We start from the raw sequence: 20290 nt of genomic DNA on the forward strand, positions 1-20290 counted from the left end.
CCGCGTAATGAAATTATGGCATTATACTGCACGTTAATGACTTAACCATATTTTAACATTTCATTCTGTAATGCGATTTGCAACGGGAATTAGAATTCAAGAGATCGAGTTAGCTATCTCGGCGAGAAAATTCGTAGTACGGCGCATCGGCAAGGGAATCGAGCTATTTGCGAATATTTATACAATATGCACCTCCGTCTATCCGCGCGCGCACGTGTACGACCCCCGTAGAAACCTGTTTCTCCGTGACAAGTTATTTGGATCGCGGACGATCCTCCGTCGCAGGTTTAATTTCTGCATCGAGCGTGCCGGCGCATGCGTCACGACACAGCTCCTCTCCTATTCTCACCGAATAATTTACGGCACGTGAGCTCCACGGGATCGAACGCGTTTATGAGAACCCGGCCCCCGGCATCGCGGATGAATCAGAGAGAGAGAAAGGTGGAGAGATGCCGTAGGGAGGATAGAGAAAGGGTCGGCGTAGGTGCGAGCGCGCGCGTCGGACTCGTACTTTTTACGCTAAACGTCATCGGTTTCAAGTATTACCGTGTTATTAATAATAATTTACAACCAGACGCTTGCCGCGAGTCCCAGAAAAAAAAAAAAAAAATCTGAATTTTCTATCCGCGCATCACTTATATGCAGGGCATTCTCCAAGAAAAGACCAGATATATTTAAAACTAGTGCTGTCGATACGTTTCCCAAAACGAACCGTCCGTCTGTCCTTTTTATTCTTTCTGCCCGTAAGAGCAAGTACGTGGCGCGTGATACGCGGGCAGAAATCATGTTGCAACGATATCAAAAGCGAGGGAACGGCTGAGGGGGGTCGGGACGGTCTTGTTCGACGCACAACGCGTATTACGTGCGCGATACGTTACTCGCACCGTCCTTATGTAGAGCGTTTCGCAAATGCGAATCGCGTAAGCGCATGGGATCTTGATTCATCGGCGAACAAAAGAACTTTCGCTATGCACGGGTCACCGATGCAGCACGCACGAGCGACGAACTAGGTGGTCGGTCGCAGCTTCCCCCCTTCGCCTCCCCCTACCTCTCGTCCTCGCGCGTGCGATAAAACCGACGGCGTTGACGTATCGAGAGGGGACGTGCCCTTCCCCCCGGGCGCTTTCTTCCGCAGAATCTTCTGCAAGATCGAACCGAATCTACGCCGCTCGTCGACATTGTTTCCGAGCGCGTGACGCGCGGAGACGTCTTCCTCTCGGCTCTTCCAGGCAGGCATTATGTCCCGTAGTCCCGCGCTAAAACAATCAATGTCACTTTGCGCTTTGGAGATAAATGCGCGAGTGTTCCACCTGAATACCTGACACTTGTAGGCGACGACGATAAAGCGTACGGCAATCGATTGCAATTAAACGAATAGGCTTTTAAATCGGTGTGTAGAAAACGCGTCTAAGACCGCGGCTGAAAACCCCTGAATTTGACATCGCCGATAATCAACGTATTTATATCAATTTTTCTTATGTCTCTTATATGCAGACGTTGCATCATTTCTTCGTAATGAGCGTGAAATATTGATTGCCCGCCGGAGACGGATATAAAAACATTTTTGAATAATGGAAATTGATGTAAAAATGCTATTCCAATATTAAGTAATGGAACTTTGCATTCGATACTAAAATAGGTGATAAATTAAGTACACAGGGGTCTCCTTTTTTTTTTTTTTTTTTTTTTTTTTACCCCCTTCTCGCAATTAATGTCTCCTTAATTTTATTTGCTGTCTTCTTAAGTCACTTCGTTAAAGTTCATAAATTTATTGCGACATTAATAAATGTTTGATGCTCGGTAGTCACGTCTGTAAGTTCTAAAAAAATATTTACACGAGTCCTTTCGATCGTGGGTCGTATTTCTCGAAGACAAATTGTCTGCTCTATATTTCTAATGTGAGGATAAAGAGGCAAGTAAAACGTGGCATCACGTCCTTCACGAAAATCGATTGTTTATCGCGCTCATATTCTTAATGATCGCGTTGCGAGGCGCCGTTTCATCAGAAAGAGAAGCGAGAATTGTCAAGCGACGCGTTCACGCCCGCCTTCTTCGTTTCGTATTCGCGGATCGATTCGTGTTGCCCACATCTTCGCTCGGAATAAAGCGGATAAGAGCTCTCTCTCTTTCTCTCTCTCTGGCCTTCTCTCTTTCGCCGCCTCTCTTTCCGTCTTCGTCCATCTCTAGGCCACGGGGTGCCGGGTCCTTTTCATTCGACGACTCGTCCGATCCTGGTGAAATCTGTTGCTAACCGGCGGGCGGCGACGCTCACAAAGGCCACGAGGAAGCGCGTCGAGACGCCCGCGAACACGCAACCGCCGTAGCTTGCACACACAAATACAGACATACGCGCGCGCAGCAGCAGCGCGTTCACACAGGCACTTGCACACCGTACGGGTGGCGGGTCGCGAGCGCACGGCAGGTACGGTGTAATCGCAAGATTGCAGCCGAGCACTCTTTTAATAGACGACAGACTAGGCTTATAGACGCGCGCTAGACGTCGTCCACGGTCAATGCTTGGCACATGCCGCGCGCCGTACGGCATATTGAATGAAATATTTTCAGATACGAGCGTGTGCTCGCGCGCGTGTCACAGGCGCGCGAATATCGCCCGCGCGAAATCGGCGCACTGAGCAAGGACGAGCGAGCGAAGCGTCCACGAGCCGAACGTGAAACGAATGCAATCGAGGCGCTTTTTTTTTCTTTTTCTTTTCTTTTTTGTTTCGACGCGCCGATAAGACGGAAACGCGCGCACGTTCGCAAGTTCAGACTAGTTTGTATTCGCGATAGCGTCTCTCGCGCTCTCGGTATACCCTTAGGACGAAAATTCGGCTTCCTACTGTGAGATTCGAATAATTTAGATTTTACGAACGAGTTTCTGTCGACGAAATAATTTGCACGGGGTTTAATTTTATTTATCATTATTTTCGTGACGTTAGTTATGAATTAAGTCAACGAACAAAACGAATCAGCGTAATCTTAAAATTGACAAATTCGAAACGCGTGCTCCACGCGATCGTTTTTTACATTTTTATGAAAGTAGCATTTTCGGTACGATTTTACGTTATATGTATAGTAATAAAAATTTTATCTACAACTGGATTGCATTTATGACTCGCTGTTCGACCAGAGTTTCGCGTTACGAAGTTGAATATTTGCAAAAATCTCGGAATATGATACCAGGCGCGGATTTGCACCAGTTTTTTTTTATGTCGCGAGCGTCGAGGGACTTTGCGGCATTTCTATTAGAGAATATAAATATATCGGCGTCATTTAAACTCGCAAGATACTATTCTAATCAATGGATGATTTGCGCGGCGAAGGGGACGGAAATTCCATAGTAACCAGTCACTACTTATTGCTATAACTCTTTATGACTCACGCTCTATTGCTATTCTTGAAAAAAAAGAAAAAAAAAAATACTTCAATTGAACGTTGGCCGTACTCGTGTACATTTAAATGACGTGTCAATAATTGAGATCGTACGAACGTCAGCGAGCGCGATCGTACTGTGTAATTGCGAGTTTTCAATCGCGCGTGCATTGTATAATTATGTTTTTCACTCGGAGCTAGGTTTGAATTTTTTTTTTTTACGAATCGCCGCGTTTTTTGGCGAACAATTTTTTAACGGATAATCGCGCTGTTTTATTGTAAAAAAGAAAAAAAAAACCACCGCGCTTGATCTATTATTTCAAGCGAAATGTCGCACTTAAATCCTGCCTGATGCTGCCGTGCTTCTCCGGTTTATCATTTAAATATAATTTTTTAAAGTCGCTAAAATAACTTGGAGTTTATTAATTTTTTTTTTTTTTTCTCTCCGTTTTGCATTTATAAACTGGCGATATGACTGTAATCGACTTCGCGACAATGTAAAAAAGTTACCGGCGAAAAATGGTTCGTAATTGCGACATTGACGATACCGCGTGACCGCGACTTAGTCGGTCTTATTTAAAAGGGAGATGTATGGAGTTGCGTATCGCTCGACCGTCGCCAAAGGAATTCGAGAATTATAACATTCGAGTCGCGCGAGGCCGTCCTGCCGTCCACGAGCTTTGCGTATGTGTCTCGCCCGACACCTCCACGTAGGTTAACGCACTGTGAAAGAATTCATACGTTGAATATTATGTCGAATATCCATTTCAACCCGTCACGAATGCGTAACTGATGAATTACGTCGCGGTAATCGTCGACAGAACGATCATTCGTTGTTTCCGTAATTATTCTGAAGAAAACTAAATATATAAAAAATATCCGCGTGTACATTTATACATTTAAAGAAACGGAAGGGTGCTTAAAGCACCATAAGACACGCGTACATTCACAATTCGTCACCGAAAATTATTAAAAGAATTTTTTTTAGCGTAGAAGAAGTAGGAGTAAATAACGCGCGCAAACCGCGTTCTCTGGTAACGCCTGGCATATAAGTAAAACAAATGCTCGGGGTAGCTGAATAATTTATAACTGTTAAATGACTGAGAGATATGACTGACTTAACATTTATAAAAGTTCGATCGGCAGGCGTATTTAGAGTGAATTTTATTGCCGGACTGACCTGATTACGCGGCTATACCTACGCTACTTCTGCTCCGAATTCCGCGCACGTGTATTGTTACGCAATGACGATTGAGAAAAATTTTTCCAACGAACGAAAGGCACGTAATCGGGTCTACGCGGTTCCGAGTTTTCCTTCGTGATAAACGACGATTCGGAAACAGACGCGTCGATTAATAAAACCGGTTCCCCGGCAGCCTATGATTCAGAGATAATGAGCGCACGGTGATTGAGCGTTTAAATGGCCGGCTTCATTCAGCCGTAGGACACGTAGATTCTCATACGCGGAGTTTCCGTTGCGAAATGCATGCCGGCGAAACGTACGCGCGCGCTCGCGACATCTGTCACATCGTGCCTTCATTGCGTTCAGAGATTTCATTTCGTTTATATCCGAATAACTTTTGTGGACGCGCGCAGATAAATTCGCGAGATCTCTCTGCATTTGAGAACGAGAATGTTCCGCGCGGTGTTTATCGAAGACGGTACCCGTCTTTTTATCTCGAGGCTCGTGCCGAGCAGTGAAAATAGTTTTCCCTCGACGTTGTACACCTCGAACGTCACGCTTCGATCACGCGTTTCAATTGAGGTGTGCCGCCGTATATATATCTCTTCTTCCTCGACGGATGATTAAACAAATGACATTACGCTGCGTTGGCCGTTCCCTCGAAAAAGCCCCACCATTATGGCACGAGTCCATGCGTGAGTGCAGCTTTTACGCAAGAAACGCAACGCATTACTTAATTAACGTACTAACACTTTCTCGAGTATTATACATATTCGTTACCCGCCCTCGGAGGTTTAACCGCGATGCTCTACCCTCCGTTTAAAGAAGTTCCGATGGTAATCTGTTCGGTAGAAATTTTTTTAATTATTGCCAATAGTATTATTAGGAATAATATTAGGAATAATTCAAACGGGTAATATTAGATTATTTTCTCAACAATCGATTCTCACGTCGTGAGGAATTATTCACGGGAAATCGTGGCAGCTAACTGTATTTAAAATTTCGTACAAGTATAAAAAAGAACGGATAATTTTTTCACAAAAAAGCAAAAAAAAAGAAAAAAAAAATCAATTTGAGCGAATAAAATAGCTTCTCTATAAAAGATACGAAATTGCGACTTAAAATTGCGCGGCAGTCTCGCTCTTTCGCTCCTCGTGCATCAAGTTTTCATAAAGTGACGTATTTATTATTTTTTTATTTCCGTTAGGAGTGAACCGACGGCGGAGCTCACTCGTAAAAAATCTCCGCGGCGTTCGTTACTTTCGTTAGCGTACGGTTTTAGTTGCCTTCCTTCTTGCCGAGCTCAATTTCCTACCGCTCGCTCACGCGACAATTCTGGCAAGCAATTGGAAAAGGCAAAACGAGCACCGGCGGTAAAACGCGAGGAGCAAAGTTCTGTCAACATAGTTGGGACTTCTTAATTTAAAGTATATGCTCGAAATACTCGTTGATGTAACCGTTCGCGTGCGAGGCTCTGGAGCTAACGAAGGTGTCCTTTAAGAATATTTTCTATGGCCACGGGGGCCTCTCTCGTATTGTACGTTATTTTTAAGAGCCGATCTTCGGTCGTGTTATAACTTTCATTGTTGGCAGAAAGGCGCCGAGTCCTCTCTGTGTTTACATATACAATAGCGAAGGTTGAGGAGTCTAGAGGACGGGTCTCTGACCGGTGAACGACCTGTCGGATCCGTGTGAATTTCGAGAGCTTTAATACGCGTCCCCGTCTCTTTTTAAAAGCACGCCTCGCGCGGAGAGGGAGGGGGCGAGAAACGAATGTTTTCATTCGGCGATACGTGACTCCCCGCGTGGTTGATATCCCAGTTTTACTTCGGCGCGTTTCAGTTCTAACGTCGCAAGTGCCTTGGAAGGACACCGCGATCGCCGAGAAGCCCGCGGCTTGGAAAACGCGTGAAAATTATGACGCGAGCGCGTTAACTGGCACGAGCGCAAGCGGAAAAACGGGGCAGACGCGCGGATGACGCAAGTATAAGGTATACGACGACTTTCAATTGATTCTACGTCGGTTATAATAATAGCGTGCGAGATGGGGTGGCGATACCGGGCGGGTTCTGGTCTTCCGCGGGATTGATCACGGGGCGCGGAGGCTGCGTCGTGAAAAGACGGTCGGCACGTCGTTCGAGCTGTCCGATCGCTACCTCGAGAACCACCTTCTCGAGCTGTTCGGCTTATCGCGGCCGCTCTTCGTCTCTCTTTCACGCGGGTAGATAAAACCGCGCGACACCTTCGCGCTGACGGGCGAGCTTTTCGTTACCGACGATTACGACTTCAACCGTCAGGTCTTGTGGGAAATAAGCGCGAAGGGACCCTGACACGAGCGCCTTTCTCGCGATATCGCGATAAACGTGTAATCGCGCTCGTCTTCGCCGCTGTTGAGATAAGCTAACGGAGTCCGCGTGAGGTCCGCCATAAACACCACTCGAAAAGACAGCGGCTGTAAACACCAGCTGTTACCGGTTATCTCTGTCTTCTCTTCTCCGTCTCTGTTTTTTTCGATTTCGTTTTCTTTTTTTTTTCTTCCCGCGTTTGTCATCGCGACACGTGAGCTGTTAGTTTAAAGTGGCGGGCCGGACCGTCCGTTGCCGTTAGCGATATTTGCCTTAGTCTCTTCTTTTCGTTTCTCCTCCTCCGGTCCTACGAAACTTATTCTCAACAATAGCGTTACACGTTCGAAGCGGGTTCGCATTCTAAAACTATTACCCGAGGTGCTTGTCAATCAGTCAATTTCACAACGTTAATAGAAAGCCTGATGCATATAAGCGTACCAGCATTAAGTCAGTTATTAACGTCAATTAGTTATGTGAAACGACATTTCGGCTTCACCAGCTAATTACGTAAAAAATTAATGTAATACTGAATACCTCCCATAGCGAGATCTACCTTATTTATTACAACTCATAAATATTAATATTAGACTGACAGATTTCTGAAAAATACTAAATTTATTTATTTAATTCTATCTCAATTAAATTTTTCTTTTTTTATTTTTTTCGCTTCTTTAATATTCATTTTTATCTATTCAGTGTCCAATAAAAAAAAAAATAAAATAAAATAAAATATAATAAAAAAATCCGAATGCCACCGGTGGCGATTACGCGCTGCATCGTCGCGCGTGGTTCAATCCGCCTGTCTCTCTTTCTCTCGCTCGCTTTGTCTCCCGGCATTTGCAACTCTTCATTCATCCGTCGCGGTCGCAACGACAGGGACGAAACAGGCTCGCGGTTGTTACGCGCTTCAAGCGTCGGCGGCTCCTTAACGATCTCCCGATACACGCGGCGACGGCTCGAAATCCTTTTGCGACCTGCGGCCACGGCTGACCATTCGCGCGACTTAAATAGCGATCGATACGCGCGCGCCCGCCGTGTGCAGCGAGCAATGAAAAAAAAAGAAGGAAAAAAAAAAGGATAAAAGATGGAGGAAGGGGCTGAAGGGGGAAAAGGCACGTCACGGACGCTCGTAATCGTCCTACGCACGCATGTGCGGAATAAGCGAGGCGCGCGATACGTTATATAATTTACTATTGCTCGCTCGCGCGTCCGCCTCGTAATCTTCGGGTAAGCCGATCGTGACTCCGCAAATCATCTTCGAGCTCATCCCGAGGGAGGTATGCCGATTCGGCCGATTCACTCCCGAACGATAATTCTTGGGCGACTTGGATTTCTGGCGGCGCCGAGGCTACGCGGCCGCGGTGAAAGCAAGACGTTTACTCGTGCCGTAAATACAAGCGTAAAGCTATATACCGCGCGAGCGGACGCGGACGCGTATAGTTCTCGTTAGGAGTTATGTGAACTTGGCGCTCGTTCGCGTGCGATTTTATACACATGGCTGGGAGGGTCTAGCCCCGCGATCGTTCTTCGCGCGAGCACGTGTCCCTTGCGAGAATAAGGGTTAAAAGGCCGCGCGGCTATTTGTAGATCTTCGTCGCGCGCTCACGTGGCGTCGTAAAAGCGATTTGCGGCGGTTCTTCACGTCGCCCTCTTTCTCTTTCCTTCTCGCTCGTTTATCTTGCCCTGAAAAAAATAAAGTTAGATCTAGATCAAGCCAACGAGGACGAACAAAAAGCATTTTTGTTTCGCCGGGTGCTTTTTTTTTTTTCGTGAATGAAATCCGGTCGTCGACGTGAATCAGCGATGTCGTTGAGGCGCCTCGCTCGCGTCCACTTTAACGCGCTCAGGTGCTCGCGTTATGCATCTTCGCGGTGGCTACGCGGAATGGGGCTCGTGTCATATCGGTAGTGGCGTCGCACGGCGGGGTCGCGCGCAGCCAAGGCATGCGTGTGCAAATTATACGCAGACCAGTTGCGAGGGGAGAATGAATGTCTAGCAGTGTGCACGTGACCCGGGACCAGCCAATAGGCCGCGGTCCATTCAGCAGTATCTCACCGAGCAGTACCGTACCGACGTCGACGCGGCGTCCCGACGTCGTTTCTCTTTTTTTACTCTCGTCCCCGATCACCCTTTCGCTCGCCGCGGAGAGAACTCTCGTCCTTCCTCCCGAGTCCCTCTCGGGATTTTTGTCTCGCGCGAAATCTCGGCCGTTTCGTCAGCCCGCGGCGGATCGGCCTTTAATCAGCCGGCAAGTGCGTAATCTCGCGAGACACTCTGCGCCCGCATAAAACTGGGACGCAGTTGGAGTTGACAAATCGATCGCGATTTCTCCCGCAATAATCTCGCGGGAGGGATGGCACCTCTCGAGCGGGTCTGGCGCAACGGTACAATCGCGGTTCCAATGTTTATCGACTACTTCAGTATCTCTTTACATTTCGATACCGCGGGCGAGTATCGGCGCGCGATAATTCCCGGACGAACGTCGAAATTTCCAAGAACCCGTCCGGCAATACGCGGCACGTTGTTGCGCGTTGTCGTACACAATGCCGGTTGGTCCTCTCTCTTTCCTCCCGCGCGCTCTCTTTTTTCCGCTTCGTATTCCGTTCACGCACGCGTGTGTACGCCCGCAGAGTCGCACGCGGCCTCGACTAATATCATTCAGACAAGAAAAAAAAAAAAGAAAAAAAAAAGAAAAGGAAAAAAAAAAGTAGAAGAATACTTGCAAGCGGCCTTCTATGGGAAACAATATTTTCCCTCGATTTACGAGCGCATTGTGCAGAAGCTTCTCATCGTCCCAGTCGATGACGAAATCGAAATATAAATAGAGAGATTAATCCGCACTACGGATCTCCTTTCTCTCCGGTTTTAATTTTTTTAAACGATCTGAAACTTCGAGACAAAGGGTCCTCTTTCTTTCGGGTGCGCGTTCTCTGTCGAAATAATTTCAGCTGCTTTACTTTCTCAAAATTACTTAATTTTCCCTTGTCAGCGCACGTAACTCCGCACCGTTCGTTAATATTTTGCCGCTAAACAAAACGCTAAATTGTAAACAACGATGTTCCTGGAATACAGCGATATACCGATCGACCACTATCGCGTTATCACTTTTCTCGGTACGCATTCTTCATTGTGAAATTAATTCTCTTCCGTTGTTGCATCTGTTACGGCGCACTATCTGCTTCTCGCGTGTAACGACCGCCCCTGCTTGGTTATGCAGATAGCGAGCGCGTGTACACATGCAAGTGTGCGTGATGCGCACGAGCTCGTCCCCGAGCGTTTACGCACGCCGTACGAGAGGCCACTGTTACGCCAGATGTGTCTACTTTGTCTACGAGTTTTCCGCACGTCGATCTTGATGCCGCGATACTTGACAAAGTGCAAAAACGCAGATTTGCTTCGCGAACAAAACGCTCCCGACGCATCTTTTTCTTTCAACAACGAAGTTAATCGCGCAGATACAGATATATTTTTTTTTTTTCTTTTCTTTTCTTTTTTTCTTTTGCTTCGAAGAAACTTTAAAAATCGGAATCTGCTAGGAAAACGCGATATGGTAAAAAGAAGAGATACGGTGCTCGAAAATAAAATTCAGCGATTACGTTGGTTTACGAATTCTTTAAAAAAACGCACGATCGGCTGAGAAAAGAAACGCCTTTGAAGATCCTCGTGGGATAACAGGCCACGAAGTTGCACGGCTACTTTGCACAAAACTCTCAAGATCGAAGAGATAGGCATTTACCGTTTTTAAAATTAATTTTTCTTTTTTTTTATTATTTTTTTTTTTACAAGAGGCCCAAGGAGACTTTAAAAAAAAAAAAAGTCGTAGGATGAATCGCGGCGGAATAAAAATGTAACCGAGCACAAAGCCAAAGTGAAACCGTACCGACGATAAGGTTTAGCCTTAACAAAGAATTGAGGCGGAATGTCAAAGGCGCTGATCTCGCGTTTGTATAACGGCTGCGACAATGACGGGATAGCGCGAAAGCGGGAATAAATTCGATTCCTTATTTCTTGAGCCGCCGTGGAAACGAGACCCGAGGCTCCGAAATAGCATATGACCACGCCTGGTCTCTCCACCGGCATGATTCATAGTTCGTCGTGATCCAACTAGCAGTTAGTAGCCGATGCGGGGCTATCAGCTGTGTGTAATCAGCTCGCGGGCGAGGAGGACGGTGACAGGCCGAGGGAGAGAGACAGGCGGAGAAAAGATACGAGATTCATAATCGTCTCGCTAAAAATACATGCATAACGTAACGCAGTCTGCAAGAAACTTGTCCGTTTCCTATCCACCGTAATCTATTATAATGTAATTATTGATGCAACGATGAATAAGTCAGGCAACAGTAAATTACGCCATATTTTCCTGAAACTCTCGTTTCCGCGGTAATTGATTAAGTTTATGCGCATGTTGAACGTGTGATTCTTTTTTATTAACACTTTATTCCGCTAAGTAAAAGTTTTTTTTTCTTTTTTTTTTTTCCTTAATTCCCGAAGTAACTGCGGATTTAATGTTGCTATTAACCTCGAGTATATGTATTTATACGCCTCCGACAAGTCGCGATCAAAATTGTTAATTAGACATATTTCTTTTCTTTCTATTTTCTTTTTTTTTTTTAACGTTAAGCACGATATTCTCATAATAATAATTGTTATACATTTTTTTAACCTTAAAAAAATTAAAAATTTCTGCATATTATATTCGTTCGCAAAAATATCGCTACCTTATCAATACTAAAAATTAAATCGTTTATTAGCTTAAGCAGAGTTACATTAAAGAGCTGGGTGTCAAGCTTCAATAAATTACAACACAATAAAAAAAAAAAAAAAAAAGAAAAAATTGACGTGAAAAGTTGTCGCGAAAATGTTATCGGGAAGCCAGAATTCGGCTCGAAAGTGGGGTCTCCTCAGATTGATCGTCGGACAATTGCAGCAGAGGAAGAGCGCCGGCAGCGGTTTACGCTCCTGGGAAGGCTCGCAAGTCCGCGGCGACGGGCCGCTGGTGGTCTCATGTGTGTGCGTAGGTGTGCTCCGGGTTAGAGGCTCTTGGGCGCGCGTATACTCGCGCGTAGAGCCGCTTTAGCGCGCGCGCAAGTGCATCGCGCGAGCGCGCCAGAGAGAGTACGTCCGCGCGGAGGCGGACGAACCTGCGTACGCACGCACGCACGCAACCTGACGCACACGCACGCGGCCGAGATATGGCAACTGTCAGTGGGAGCGAGCGTGCCTCCTACCCTCCTACGTCGTCTCTCCGCGCGTGCATACGTATGTGACTCTGCTGCGGGGGCCTGTCGCGTAAACGAGCGCGTCGTTTTGGCTCGTCCGAGTGACTCGGTGAAGCGTGTGCGTGCACGTCCGCCGAGATACACGAGCGTAGAAGTGGGATCATAGGAGGAGGCAGTGGTCGGAAAAGGTGAAGGTGAAGGAGGAGGCGCAGAAAGAGGTGGGGGAGGACGACCCCGAGGGGGTGCGAGGGGTCCGGCGCGCAGCGGGGTGTCGGTGGTAGTGGTGCCTTGAGCGTGGACGAGCGTATGCCAATCTCCCTCTCGCTCCCGCGGGTCTCTTTCTCACCGTGTTACGTGTGTGTGCATGCGCGCGCGTGGTCGACGGTCGCCTCGGTTATACGACTCCGGCTCGTCGCGGGCGAGTTCAGTTGAGCAATCGAATCGGAGAGTAACCGGTGCACGCGCGCGCCATTCGCAGAGAGAGAGAGAAGGCTCATCGACGGTGCGCGATATAGGCGCGCGGGCGAGAGAAGAGGACGGAGATCGCCTGCGGGAACCCGTCGTCCGCGAGTCACGCGTTCCGGACGCGCACGGCGGTGACGGCGATGTCAATAATTCGGTGTCGCCGGTTCGACCCGAGCTCGCGTTCCCGAGCAGCAGCAGCAGGAGCAGCGGAAACATCAGCAGCAGCGGCGACGACGTTGTCGTCGTCGCCGTTGTCTCGGCCGCGTTGCTCTCCCGGTCGGTAAAGATCAACCGCGTAGTGTGACGTGACGTGACGCGCGCCGCTAGTGCACGCGAACGTGCGCTCCGAGAGGTCCTCTCCCGAGGGTCGTCGTGCTGAAAACGCGAACGGGAGGACGCCGAGGGTAGCTAGGTAGGTAAAAGAAGAAACGAGAAAAAAAAAAAAAAAAGAAAAGAACCGAGACCCGGCGCAATACGCGCAATCCCGTGCGACATCTCGACTCCCCTCTTTTGCCGTTGTCCCCCGCGTTCATTCATCCGTCATCCGTCATCTGTGCCACGAGTGCGGGAGGGAGATACGCGGCTGGCGAGACGGATCCCGAAAGCGCAGAGCCGGAGAATGGGAAGCGTATGTACCGTGTGTATTTCGTTTATACGCAACGTTCACGCGAGTGCACGAGTGAACTCGGATGCGCGGTAGTATCGGTGGGGTACGCGCGGTCACGCGCGCGCGCGAGGGTACGCGGATGTGTGCGTCCGCCGCGAGCACGAGCGCGCCCGCCTTCTCGAGCTCTCGTGCGTGGCGTGGCGTGGACGAGCGCGATGTTTGTTTGCGCGTGTGTCGGTGCACCGCCGGCGGGGTGGTGCGGCCAGCACGCTGGGTGAGTGGTCGGCCGCATGTTACGACGAGGATCCGCACTACCTGCCCCAGGAGTCGTACTATACGACGCCTATATCGTCTCTCTCGTCTATTTATACGACGACCGTATACACGCCTAGTACTCTCTTTGCCTGCACCTCTCGCCCTTCGCTCGTTTCTCTTTCCTCCACGGCTTTCGTTCCCCTCGTGTCTCTCTCTCTCTCTCTCTCTCTCTCTCTTTCTTTCTCTGTCTCTCCCCCGCATTTCCAACGGCGTGCATTAATTCCTTCCCCACCAAACGTCCTCCTGGGATATCGGCTCCTTTTCTTTTTCCTTCGCCCCTTCGTTCGCTACTTACCTCCCACCTCACTCGCACACGCACGCGGATACCCTCTCGTTCTCGCTCCCGTCTCTTTCCCCTTCGGCGAGGTACGTCTCTTTCTCTCTTTCTTTCTCTTTTTCCTCCGCCTTTTCTTCCTAACGACATCCGTGAACACGAGCCGGCCGCGTCCGAGCCCGACTCCAGTCGGTGACTCGCTTTTTCCCTCTTTCTTTCCCTCCGCCCGTCTCATTCACTCGCCCGCCTGGGACTCGGTCTTCGTCTCCGCGCTCCTCGTGCTCTTACATACACGCGGAATGCGCCGCCAGGAATTCTCCCTCACAATGGATTTATTGTGTTAGTGAGAGCACGCTCTCGCTCGGTCTCTCTCCTTCTCTCTTTCGCAGGAGTGGACGAACGTCCCGTCGAGTGCGAGCGAGCCGACGAGCTCGAGAAACGCGTGTGTGCGCGCCCGTTCGTGCACGAAAGAAAGAGACAGGCTTGACTCCGAGAGAGCGCCGTGCGACCGCCGCCGTCGACTCGAGCGAGTCAAGATGGAGCTGCTAGACGCGTCGGGACCGCGCGAGTTCTACGGCTCTTCCGTCGCTGCGTCGTGCCTCCGTGAGATTCGAGTCTCGACCGTCCGGCTATTCGCATCCGTCCACGCTTCGCGAGAAGAAATCGTCACGATTCTCGGCCGACGGAACGTTTCGCTGTGATTTTTCAAACGGTCGTTTTTATTTTATTTTTTTTTTTTTTCCAGGCTCTTTTTTGTCTTCTCGGGGTGTTTATTCTTTCAGACTCGAAGCAGTGCTCCTCGAAAAAAATTAAGCGCGGGTGTCGCGATGTGATTTCCGACAGTGCCTCTCTTCCCGTCCGTCCCGGAATACTCGCGCTCCGTCGTCGAAAATCCGCCGACGCGTCTCGCGTAACGCGATGATATCGCGCGGTATTACGTACAGCGCGTAATCGCGGGCGCTCCACTTCGTTTCTCCTTTCTCTCCTCCCGTGCCTGCCTGCCTCCTTTTCTCCCCGATCTTTCGGTTTTTTCACCTTCGTAATAAGATTACGCCGCCTCTTCGCAGCGCACATCTTCGCGGCCACGCAAACATCGTGCGACCATTCTTCCCATCGCTCGACGGTACATCTCCTCCTCTCCTGCGCTTTCTCGCCCACACGTGCGGGACGAACATGTGTACGAATGCGGTAACGCTTTTGCATCGCTCGATTGATCACTCTGCGACGCAGCCGCTTATCTGAATGGAAAGTTCATCCTCGACGTAACCAGGCGACGACATTGATAATCTTCATCCGTCGGCTGTGGACAAATTTGCTGGCCCGGGACCGTCGCCGAGTCGCAAACGCGATCCTTGACCCTGCCCGAGAAGTAAGTCCTCGACATTTTCATTTTTACCGCGCCCCGGATCCGTCGATCCTCCGCGTTAGGAAACGAGACGTCCGGAAGGACGGCGTCCTGCGTTACGCACAATTATGCATCTTCTCCCCCTTCCTTCCCCGGTAATAATTTCTTCGACAGCTCGTGGCGTATTAAAATGGTTTCTCTGTTACACTTTGTAACGCTACGGGATATTAAAAGCGCACCGTCATACGGCTTCGCTCGGCGTGATTTAAGTATAATGTTAATCCCAGTTTAACCGCGCGGTTCTTCCGTCTCTCTTTCTCTCTCGCTCTCTCTCTCTCTCTCTCTCGCGTTATCTCGGCGTGAGATACAATCGCGACTAATAGGATCGACCAACGCTGATGAAACCGATGATTAATCGTCTTTGTTCGCCGTTTCCCCGGTGATCCCGATCGAGACGGTGATCGGTCGGAGGGAGGGAGGGAGGGAGGAAAAGGGTCTCCTCGCGCGAAAATATCGCGTCGTGACGGCGTTATTCGCGTCGAACCAAACCGTGCCACCTCGATAGCCGAATCCGCGGGTATATTTTCGTCCGATGGCCGACCGAAAAGTTCAAAGTTGAATCACACGCGATCGACGATAAGATTATGACGCCGCATGCGCACCCGCGCGCACACACACACACACACGTGCACGTCCGTGGTTCATCTCTTCCGTTCTCTTCCTCTCTTCAGCCTCTCCGACGAATGGCGCGATCCCCGAATACAATATTCATAGTCGGGTTCATTGATCCGCCTCAGGTTTTATCGCGCACACAATTTTAACACTTTGACCGGACGGCTACTTACTGCTCGAGTACGTACTTAATGTCAGCCGTCCAGTCCGTCCGCGGAAAGATACAGGTCTAGGTAGATTCCACGGGGAATCGACAAAAAAAAAAAAAAGCCGACCCGGGGAGTAGCGAAGCCTCTCCGGATGAACAGTCTCTGAAAGCGAGCGAGCGAGCGAGCGAGCCCAGCTAAAATAGATCCCGCGATTTCTTCCAAGAAATGTGAATGTGGCGTAAATTTGGAGTGCAATTAGATGACGGAGTATTTAATTTAATTAATTAAAATGTCGGAGCGCGGAGCTTTACGTTTATTTCACGCTTCGTGTTTACTGCGGACTCGTTGCGAAATGTATCCCGCGTACGCGAGCGGGCGGGCTTTAATTACGTAAAGATTTGATATTGACGATCTTCGGCTGTAGGAGTAGGGGAAGATGCACGGCAATTTTGTAAGAATCGACCGAGACTACGATCGCTTATTCGCGTGCCTCACGAGTAGGCATTTTATTGGCCGTTACGTGTATCGATACAGATTTATGATTGAGCTTATCTGTTTCGATTGTTAAACGGTAAGCCGGATGGTTGTGTAATTCTCGCGAGCCGATCGCGATCTACGATTTCGAGCTGCGACACGATCGCGCGAAGAGTGCCAATATTGAAACACATGGTATCGCGTGAGAAGCGTGCGCCGCTTTCCGATAGCATAATCTCGCAGCGCAGAATGACTCCACATGGATTTAATCGCGTGGTAGAACGTTGTCTTGCGAGACGCTCGGCTGTCCAGCCGCGTAACCTTATCGGGCTCTCGCGAGTTTCTTGTACTTCTGAACGGGAAAGTCGCCCCGAAACTGCTCGTCAAATTCAATTTTCATTAACGCAAGAGAGCAAACTGTAACGCCACCTCCCTTCTCTCGCTCTCTTCTCCGTATTTTCTCCGTATTTATTCCGCAGTGACGCAATGAGAGATAATCGATAAATCCCCAACCTGAGGGAATTTTAATAACGTCAATTTGCGCTACTGAGAGCCGAAATAATGAAAGGTTAAAAATACGATCCGCGCGAAATTATTTCGTGTTTTGCGCTAATGTAGACGAATTACTTCGCTTCGCTGGACAGCTGCGCATTTCGATCGGTCGAAGAAACGTGTATAATTCCTAACGTGTATAATCTGCAAATCGTGGAGATTATTCTCTCCGTTTATAGAGCTCTCATAGATTTCTACATTTATTATGAGATTACGTCGCGTTTTAAATCGAAGATGAGCGCGAACGGACGTTTTCTGAAAAAAAAAATTGTTCGTTTCCGTCGGGCACATGTCGCGATAAGAAGTGCGCTCTTCGTTTCTTTTTCAGATGCGAGCACGCGCTTATTATTTCACCGCGTTATGCCATGCGTTCGCTCTAGAACGTGTCTCTACTTTATGCAGAGCGCATTTTAACATACGCCGCTCGTGTTGGGACAGTCGAGAGTCTTTAATACTTGGAGATGCGCCTCTTCGAGCCGTCATAACTCGTCAGAAGATATTTCGTCATTCTTTATCGTCGGCACTCTTGCTGCAACGACGGCGGACACGAAACCGTCCGGAAATCGTTTTACGGCGAATAAAATGTCTATGACTTTTTTTTATCAGTTTCGTGAACTCGCAATAACATTTTTTTTCCTCAAGAAGGCAGAAATCTTTTTGGAATTTTTTTTTTTTTTTTATTGAAGAGAATTTCCTTTAAGTTTGTTGCGAGGCGTTTTCTCTTCGGCTTAATGGTCAGAACTGTTTGTTTAACTTGCGAACAGCTGTAGACTCCGCGAAAAGTGGAACCGTAATTCTCAGTAGTTCCGTGCGAAATTGCGATACATCCGGCTTTGCATCAAAAACTTGTAGTCTTATTACTCTTCGTTTCTTTCGTCTTTTTTTTTTTTTTTTTTTTTTTTTTACCTTCTTTTCCCAAAGTTTCCACGCGGAACGGATCGCGGGTTTACGAAGGTTCATGATAATCGTTATCTTAGCAAGCTGTTATCAGCCACTGGCAAACGAAACGAACGCGTGTTACTCCTTCCGGAGGCCAGGTCCTCGGAGCGCGTATCTCCGATCAATTGTACGCGATTAGCACCGCCGAAAATAATTATCAGCGTTTTTGCACGAGTGCCGGAGATTAGTCGCGTAATCTCGGGAAGGATCCGAGATCTTACATCCGAGATTTCAACGGAGGTTGACAGCCGCGCACGTGCACAGCTGACTCGTGACTTTAGCGAGATATTTTTATTTTTTTTATTCTCTTTTTTTTCCGCCGTCGACGTGATCGTTTAAGAACGAGCTCGGTCTTCATCGAATCTTTTAAACGTTCGGGAGTTCTCTCGCATCGGCGAGATCGTCGGCGCATTGATAAAACGTTGCCGTATTAATTATATCTATATATAAATTATACTTATACAATAAATAAATATTGCTGGGGTAAGATAATGGATTATCGCGTGTATCGTTACATTTGCAGCTCGTTATATAATTGAAAGACCGATCAGGGAATCGTATAATAAAAAAAAAGGCGTCGAGAAAATGTAACGGAACAAATCTTACATCTTTTAAATCTTATTCAGCGCAAAATCTACGCTTTATTTCTCTTTATTTTTATTCAATCGATTGAATTTAAAACCGCGGTAAGACTGATTTCCGTCTCTGATTTATCTTAAATTTTTACTCCCACAACTATTCTCTAAATTTACGTTTTAAAGAAAAAAAAAATAGTCCAACGCACGTAGCAGTCCGCGTGAAATAAGTTTATTTCCTTTCATTGCGTTTCCCTTTTACTTTCCCTTCTCTCTCCGGGTCCCCAGGGTACTTATTCGTCTGTATCTTTTTATTCCTGAAAGCTTTATCCCAAAAACATTAGAATATCGGTAAACACGGTCACTAAAATGACCATAAAATCCTAAAACAAATAGAAATCGTTATCCTACGCGTAAAACGAGGGGGAAAAAAAAATCTTCTAAAGCGAACTTATTTCTGTTCGGTCGCAACGAAAGCTTTCGAAATACTAAAATAAATAAGAAACTTAAAAGGAACGATCCTTTTACAACATTGCCGTCGCTTAGCGGTAACATTTTGGCGTCTTGTCTCGTGAAAAGAAACGATTCTGTGTACTTCGCCATTCCTTCATGCAGTTCTCGCGGTTCGACTTCGCGACCTACAGCAGATAGACGTATAATAAATTGACACCATGTACGTTGGAAGGCAGATATGACGTTTCCTGCGCCGACGGCAACTAGTGAACGTGACTTTAGCGTCGTGTGCGTAGAGTTTCACATGTCCGCATGTATGTACCGCGCCGGCCGGATTGCCGAAGACTGATTTTCCTCCCCGTTTCTCGTAGCCTCTGTCTTTGCGGCCTAGGGTTGCGTACGCTAGCCGCTGTTACCGCAGAAAATGCCATATCTGCTTTTCAGAATACACAACCGCCTTCTTTCGGCTCCTTTTTCCCCGCCTTTGTTTTTTTTTTTTCGCCGCAATGCACGTGCTTACCCGCGTGCATACACGACTGCGTGCGCTCGATCCTATTGACCGTTGGCGAAGTTGCGTACGGTGCGGAGTTACGAGCGCGTCGACGTACGTGTTGTGACACACGTGGTTACGCGGCGGTAAGCGATAGCGCAGAAGCCCGTAAAGCCGCGCAAGAGTTTTAGCCGTACGGCACCGAGCCGAACGCTAATTAATTATTCTAATTCGGTGCAGCGGAACGATAAACTCACGCGACAACTTCGGCGAAAACAATGACTCGAGCGTCGTTACGCGATCGCACATAATTCTGGTTGAAGGAGCGACTGTGACGCACATTTCTTTGCGCGCATTGTGTACCCGGCGTTTTCTAATTACATTCACGGTTAATATTACCGAGCTGCTTCAATGAACACGATTTATTCAGTCGTCGCGGTGGAAGAGGCACCTCGTTATTCATCATTCTACATTCTCGGGACACTTTCGCTAGCCGTCAGATAGATTAAGAAAAAAGCGCACTTGGCGGGAGCCTACGTTCGAGAAAAGTAGTGTTTTATTACAAGCGGTATAAACTTTTCAGCGAGTTCTACGTTACCTCGCGTGCCCTCCACCGGTCTCTTTAAGGCAAAATTGTTATTCTAAAAACCCGCGGAGAAAAATTCATGTAGAGCAAGGGAGTCTATTGTTAACTCAATTTCGTTCAAGTGTCACACGACCTCTTTCTGGTATAACCGTCTCAGTTGTAAATAACTTTCGCGCTCCCCCGGAGAATCGGGTAATGGAGAAACTCTTCTTTTCTTTCTTTATTTTCTTTTCTATTTTTTTTTCTTCTTTTTTTTTTTACGACTTAGAGCACCG

General features: G+C 47.9%; 1 protein-coding gene across 2 annotated transcripts in view; it reads left to right on the forward strand.

The window, feature by feature from the left end:
- Positions 1 to 20290, forward strand: part of Cic (Putative transcription factor capicua) — a 44050-nt gene that overhangs the window by 3139 nt on the left and 20621 nt on the right. Inside the window, exon 1 of one of the 2 annotated variants that reach the window (XM_070656532.1) lies at positions 14143 to 15149. The exons of the other annotated variant lie outside the window; for it this stretch is intronic. The gene's annotated coding sequence lies outside the window, so the exon portion shown is untranslated. Of the gene's footprint in view, positions 1 to 14142; positions 15150 to 20290 lie in introns of those variants that run through there. 2 annotated transcript variants of the gene reach the window in all.

This window comes from Cardiocondyla obscurior, linkage group LG05 (assembly GCF_019399895.1).
Source record: "Cardiocondyla obscurior isolate alpha-2009 linkage group LG05, Cobs3.1, whole genome shotgun sequence".
Lineage (NCBI taxonomy): Eukaryota > Metazoa > Arthropoda > Insecta > Hymenoptera > Formicidae > Cardiocondyla > Cardiocondyla obscurior.